Genomic DNA, 7,850 nt, shown 5'->3' on the forward strand with positions numbered 1-7,850 from the left:
AGGCTATGGACAACGAGATACAATCCATGTATGGTAATCAAGTTAGGAACTTGGTTGACAATGTACTAAGTCGCAAGGCAGTCGGGTGCAAATAGATCATCAAGAAGAAGACCGACATGGATGGTAATGTACACACTTATAAGGCGCAACTGGTTGGAAAGCGCTTTTCTCAAACTTCGGGAGTTGATTATGATGAGACCTTTTCACCAGTGGCCAAGATTAAGTCTATTAGGGTTCTGTTAGCTATTGCTGCATTTCATGACTATGAAATATGGAAAATGGATGTCAAAACCGCTTTCCTTAATGGAAAGTTGGCTGAAGATGTTTACATGGTTCAACCAAAGGGTTTTGTCAGTACAGGGTACCCTAATAGAGTGTGTAAGCTTGAGAAATCCATCTATGGATTGAAACAAGCACCTCGCAGATGGAATCTTTGTTTTGATGAGAAAGTCAAAGAGTTTGGCTTTTCGAGATATGAAGATGAATCTTGTGTATATGTCAATTCTAGTGGGAGTATAGTTAGCTTTTCGGTATTGTATGTGGATGACATACTACTCATAGGAAATGACATCCCAACCTTGCAGGAGGTAAAGTTCTGGCTTGGGAAGTGTTTCGCTATGAAGGACCTTAGAGAAGCTGCCTATACCCTAGGGATAAGGATTTTGAGAAATAGGAGTAAAAGACTAATTGGACTTAGTCAAAGCACCTATGTGGACAAAGTGTTGAAAAGGTTCAACATGCACAATTCCAAGAAAGGTGAGTTACCTATCCAGTGTAATGCCAGACTGAGTAAAACTCAAAGTCCGAGTATAGAGGCTGAGATAGCTGAGATGAGTTGAGTTCCATATGCTTCTGATGTAGGCTTGATCATGTATGCTATGACGTGTACTCGTCCTGATGTTGCTTTTGCTTTGAGAATGGTCAACAGATATCAGGGGAATCCTGGAAAGGCTCACTGGACAACTGTAAATAATATTCTCAACTACCTGCGAAGGACTAAGGATTGGGTCCTTACCCTTGGTGGGAGTGATGACTTGAGAGTTGTAGGGTATAGTGATGCTAGCTTTCAGACTGACAGGGATAATTTCCCCTCTCATTCGGGCTAGGTCTTTACCCTAAAAAGAGGGGCAATTACTTGGAAAAGTTCCAAGCAACACACAGTGGCAGATTCCACTTTTGAATTAGAGTATATAGCAGCAAACGAGGCAGCAAAGGAGGCTATATGGCTAAAGAACTTCATCGGAGACCTTGGAGTTGTACCAGCTATGAAGGATCCAATGGAGATTTTCTGTGACAGCAATAGTGCGGTTGCCTTAGCCAAGGAACCAAGAGATCATGGGAGATCCAGACTGTGACAACCCAAAAATTTCCATTCTGTACAACCATCCACTTCAATAGAAGTCAAAACTGTTTTTGCTAACTTTCTAGCTTTTTGGAATAAGTTTGAGTGTTTTAAAGATAGTACATCAAGAGATAGCAGGAGAGAGGATACCCTAGGGTATGTTATGTAGCAATAAGTGCCCAAAACTTCAAGAGTTTGGAGTTTACGGTCCAAAAGGATATTGGGACCGTAAACCCTAAAGACTATATAAGTGAGACTTAGATATTTTATTCACCTTTTCACATATCCAAGACTAGAGCCATTTCTCTCTCAAGTGTCATCCCATTTTTTTTCAAGATCTTCAACTTGTAAATGTTTCTAGCCCTGATATGTTTAGATCAGGTGTTAAACATCAAGAAATCATCCAAATACCCCAAGGAAAGGGTGTTCATAGCCCATGATCGTCTTGGACCGTGAACACTAAAAATGAGGCCAAAGTGTGCCTTATGTCCCTTTAGACCTTGGAACCAAACATAGAAACTATCCTTGACATGTCTAGACCTTAAGAGCATCAAGAAAACACCCAAACATCACAATGAACAAGTGTTTACGGCCCAAGAATCTTTTTGGAGCGTAAACCCTAAAAAGGGTGCTAAAGTGTCCCTATTCTCTTGCCAACCCTTGTAAATAAACCTAGAACTTTCACTTGATGTGTTTGGCACCTAAAAGTCACCCAAAATACCCCATGTATATGTGTTTACGGTTTGGGAAACCTCCCAAAACCGTAAACACCTCAAAGGCATGTTTTGATGCCCCAAACTCTTTCCTTAAACCTAGAAACTAACCTAGATCTTAACCTCGAAGGGTTTAAGACTTGAAAAAATCATTTGACCATAAACCATTTGGGTTTACTATTGTAAACCCAAAGACAAATGGTCTAAAAACCGTAAACCCCATAAAGGGGTGATATGTTGCCCTAATCACTTCCTAAGGCTAAGACTTGATAGGATGCTTCAAATTGACTTCTAGGACTTCAAGGCACAAAATGGTCAAAGGGACATGAGTTTACAGCAGTAAACTCATGGGTTTACAACCGTAAACTCAAGTGGAGTTGGTTACAAAACCATAAACACCAATTAGTGCCATTTCACTCCCCTTTGTTGAATCACATGTGATTCCAACACTTAACCAAGGTGTTTCCTAGTCCTGGAAGGTGTTATCTTTCATATAGTTGTTTATAAACACTATATTGATGTCAATATGTGTCCTTATATGTCATTTAGGACTTATTGTGTCTCGGGACTTCATTCGTGGAACTTCTCATCCGTACACGCATACCCGATTGAATCACCCACGTCAGGTGAGTTCATACCCCATAATAAATCTTTTAACTATTTTAATTGTTTTAAGGGGGGAATACAGGTTGAACACAATGATAACTGTGTAAATGTTTATTGTTAAACATCTTTCAAAATGTTACTTATGTTAATTATAAGCTGTCAAAACATTTCAAAACTCGTTTAAAGTCATGTTACATGATAGATATACAAAACTCCGTTTGTAAAGTAAAAGCACAACTTAGTAGAGAAATGAGTCCTTTCAGTAACAGTCCAAGTAGAGCATTAGTAAACTATTATAGGTATAGTTTAGGAGAATGCTATTTATTACTTCTAGTACAATGAAGCACACAAGGAATCAATACCAGAACAGAACAAATAGTGAAAAGAATCAAACAATACCAGAACAGAACAAACAGTGAAGAGAATCAAACAATACCAAAACAGAACATAACAAACAAGTTAGGTTGCTATAGCATGAGAACACACAGATAGGATCTAATTATACCAATGAATCTCTAACGCAGTAGTGATAGTTATATTGGGTATACATGATCATATAAATTTAATGTGAATTACACGGCTTGCAAGAAATTGCTGGGATCATGTTTGGTTCCCTTAATCTCTTTACCTTGAGAGCGTTTAGTAGGGGTCCTAGATTTCACATTATGACCGTAATAAGACAAATATGTTTTAGGTTATTAGAACATCCGCATGTCATTATAAACGACATCTGTGTACTTAGCTTTCCCATTACTTTCATAAAGTGTCGGTACCACTTGAAAGTTAATCTATTTTTTAGTCAAGATAGTTATAAACTAGGGATAATATACTTTTACATTCGACAAAGGAGCAGTCGGGTTTAACACAGAACAGAAGATGCCTTTGTAGAAGGCTACGATTAAAGGTTAAAATCATAATGCTAGCTTTATGATTCCTTAATGTATACACTATAGGATACATATATACTAATAGATTCCGACAACTAATAGGATGTGTGCTCTTCGCTTCACTTCCTGTTCTCGTTGGATTGTGGGCTTGGACTGAGGTCACCCAACCTATTATATACCCGAATCTGTATATATCTATGCTTAGTATACATTAATTCATCATAAGGATAACAGGTATGGATCAGGTCATAGGACACAGAGTCAACACATAGTTTTTCTAGTACAAAACTTACTTCTCAAAGTCAGTACTTTTGGTATACAAAACTAGAGATTTCCCAGATAAGGGCTTAATCCATTTTATTAAACCAGTACAGTTTTAGAGACTTTAGGTGAGTAACTCTATAACACCTTAGTTTATACATCATGTTTATATATAAAAATAATATCCAATAGATAGTTAAATGTGTGTTTTCCGCCTTACTTCTTGTTCCCGTTGGATTGTGGGATTAGGGCAGATTCACCTAGTTAACTTTCTACCCGATATCAGATTATATATAGCAGTATAAACAAAGCTATTATAAAAGTAGTCACCGTAGTCATTATTTTACTATAAGAAATATAGGTTTTCTTAAAATAACTCTTCATTAGATATAAAGGAACCATTACAAGTAACTCCATGAGTAACAAGTGAATACACCAGGGTTATATATGACAACGATCTAAGAACCAATGGAATGTGTGCTATCCGCCTTACTTTCTGTTCCCCGTTGGGTTGTGACTTAGGGCAGATGCGCACAATCGATTGTTTATTTACTTTGAGTATATATAACTTGTACCCAATTAGTACGCATAGAAAGGCTTGTAGTGTCATTTTACTTAACTTCCATGCAAGTAGGAAATATAGGATTTTCTAGAGGAACAGGCGAACATTTCAAAACAGAACTTACAACGTACATCACCTGTGCATATAAATTTTCAACCACATTTTACAGCTTACTCACATCACTAAAATCTTATGAACTCACCAGCTTAATTGCTGATCAAATCTTTCAAATAACTTGTATTCTCAGGAGACTATTAGACATGTGGTCGTGCTGGGAATTCAGAAGATGGAGCATTATAGCTTCAAGTCTTGTTTTGTTATTTGTTTATGACTTCTATGTTTTGTGAACACACACATTATAAATACTTTCTTTCTAAATGAAATGGTTGTTCATTACTTGCTTACCATATACATATCTTGTGATACTAAACATGACGTCCTCCACCCCCGAACGTTTCTGCCGTTCTGGTTTTGGGGTGTGACACAGACACATTAACAGAAAATATCACTTCATCAGACATCGAATAGAAGAAGGAATCCTCGTGGCAAAGAGGGTATCATCGGATGAGAACCCAACAGATCCCCTCATGAAGGGACTGAATCGGGTTAAGCATCTCCAGCATGCTCAGAGCATAGGGCTGAAGGATGATATTGGTTTTAGTAGTTAGATAATCTTGAAATTTGTAAAATGTAATTGGCATTTGATGATAAATAAAAGCTATTATTTATTAATAAAATGTTGCTATCTCTTGTCAATCATTTACTATTATTTCTTTTTTCATGTTTTGACTTCCAGAATAATTATGTTATGGTTTATATCATATTATGCAAACTCTCCACAGTCGGTCATATGTTGGAAGTAGATATGAGTCAAGACTATCATGGGTTGGCTTGTAGAGGTCTAAGATGTTAGACAAAGCGGGGCTACAACACTCATGAGTGCTCATAAGTTTTGAGTATTTGATTCAACCCACGCTCACTAGTATCACTTCATGGAATTTATCTCGAGTGATCGTGAGATGATAATATCATATAAGTCTTCAAACCTAGAGATATGATTTGTTGCCTACGAGTTGGTTATGCATTGATTGCACGAAAACACATTGGTAACTCGATTCTATAAACCGTGCCTTTGTGTGTAATTCAACAAGTAATAGAACAAACATATGAGTCGAAGTTAATCTGTTCCTTCTAGGATTAGAAGCGATATCTGGCCCCTCGATTATTTTGTTTTGACCAATGTACCGGGCCCGGTCATAACTAAATTGATGTGTTTAGTTGTAGTAAGTCTTGGATATAGTGTCTAAGTCCATAACTATATTTGGTATGTACTTGACCCGACCCCATTTGGTCCATTTGGGTTGCACTTCACCCGAACAATTTATGGATAATCTTTTGAGAATAGTATAAGTTATGATTTATTAATATATTATAAGTTCGAATATATTAATATAAAATCATATTATTTAATTAGTGTTGATCTATAATTAATCTAGAATTAATTTAGAGATCAAAAGTATGACTAATTAAATATGGGCTCTTGTATTTATATAGTATGGGCTAATGCTTATTTGGAATGGGCTAGACTTGCATGGAAAGTCCATGGATACTCCATGGAGCCTTAACCCATGGATCTCATGGAAATGAAAAGACATGGGTATTAGGGTTTACATGGATGTAACCCTAATCCACCACACTATATAAAGGGGGCTTTAGTTCTTGAAATCACACTAGTTGTGGTGAGTATACTAAGAGGGCTGATTTCAAGAAAGGTTGTGACTATTCTCTCAAGTTTCCAAGTTTGTGGTGATTTGTGACTTCTATTTGAGGCATCCACACTATTGGTGCTAGGCTCTCAAACTCCAAGCAATCAACTACTACTACTACAAGGTAAGTAATTCTTCTAGATTTATTTGATTCTAGTACCCCATGCCATGCTAGTTAGGATAAGAACCTTGGAAAAATAATTATTTGCATGTATCTTAATTAAACATAGATCCAAGATTTCTAGGGTTGCATGTACACCATAGGAGTGTTAGAATGCTCAAAACCCATCAGTAAGTACATTCTTGTAATAGTTGATGATTTTTCATGTTTCACCTGGGTTTTCTTTCTTAAACAGAAATCATAGGCGACTCCTAAGCTCAAACACTTTATAAAGCAAGTGGAGCTTCAACTGCGAAAGGTGGTTAGAAATGTCCGAAGTGACAACGGGTTGGAATTCAAAAACCAAGAGTTTGAAGAATTTCTTGATGAAAAGGGAGTGTCTCAAAACTTCTTTGCTACCTATACTCCACAACAAAATGGTGTTGTTGAAAGGAGAAACTGTTTGTTGTGTGTAGCTGCCCGATCCATGCTTAGCTTCGCTTCTCTACCTCTATACTTATGGGCTGATGCAATTTCTGCCGCTTGCTCTACCCAAAATCGAACCTTCCTCAATAAGCGATTTTCAATCACACCGTATGAAATTCTGAATAATCACAAGCCTAATGATAAATTCTTCCATGTCTTCGGTTCCAGGTGCATCATCTTTAACTCTAAAGAGAAATGAATCAAGTTCGATGTGAAGGAAGACGAAGGGTTTTTTCTTGGCTATTCTCTTACCTCCAAGGAAAATAGGGTTCTGAATAAAAGATCAAAGACGATAGAAAAAACCTATTATGTCACATTTGATGACAATTACGTGAAGAAACTTCAATCCAACGCAAGTCCAATGGAGAAGATCTTTCCACAAACAGGTCAACTCACGACTCCTATATCAAATCTATTTGAAGAGTACATGCTGCTCTTTGATAAACCGGAGAATGTTTATTCTCTCTGAAGCCAAAGCGGTTGATAACAAGGTTGACAACCTGAAGGAGATAATCAACAAAGCTGCAAAAGACATGGAAAGCAAGCATCAAGATCCTAGTGAAACTGTAACATCCGGAATTCCAGGTATTATATTTTCTCATTTATTTTTGAGGAAAAGAGAGGGACTCGACGAGTTGAGTCGTAGACTTATCGAGTAGGACTGCGACTGCTGACTGGACTAATGAACGAAATCGACGAGTCGAAAAGGGTGGAATCGACGAGTCCGCACTGTGGATTGAAATCCTAATTCTCGGGGTTTGTGCCCTATTTAAAGGCCTTTATGGCCTCCATTTGCGGCAACCAGTCCAGAGAGAGATACCCTAGCGATTGTGAGCGTGTTATGAGAGAGTTTGAGCCTTTTTGATCATTTTTGGTGTGCTTTTGCAAAGGAGAAAGTGTTTCCAGCAAGGGGAGGTCAAGAGGACTGCATTTCAGTGCGTTTTCAGCTTGGATCTTCAAGTTTGAGGTAGCTATTCGATCCTATCCTTTTGTTTTGCTTAAGGGCCTTGAATTTAGGGCTTTCTATACCCTTTTATGGTTTGTTTAGTTGTGTATATTGTCCCATTGAGTGCTAAACTCTAGATTTGGACCTTTTGAGGTCCAGAGAGCCTGAACCATGCTGCTTT

Source organism: Lactuca sativa, chromosome 5 (genome assembly GCF_002870075.4).
Source record: "Lactuca sativa cultivar Salinas chromosome 5, Lsat_Salinas_v11, whole genome shotgun sequence".
Lineage (NCBI taxonomy): Eukaryota > Viridiplantae > Streptophyta > Magnoliopsida > Asterales > Asteraceae > Lactuca > Lactuca sativa.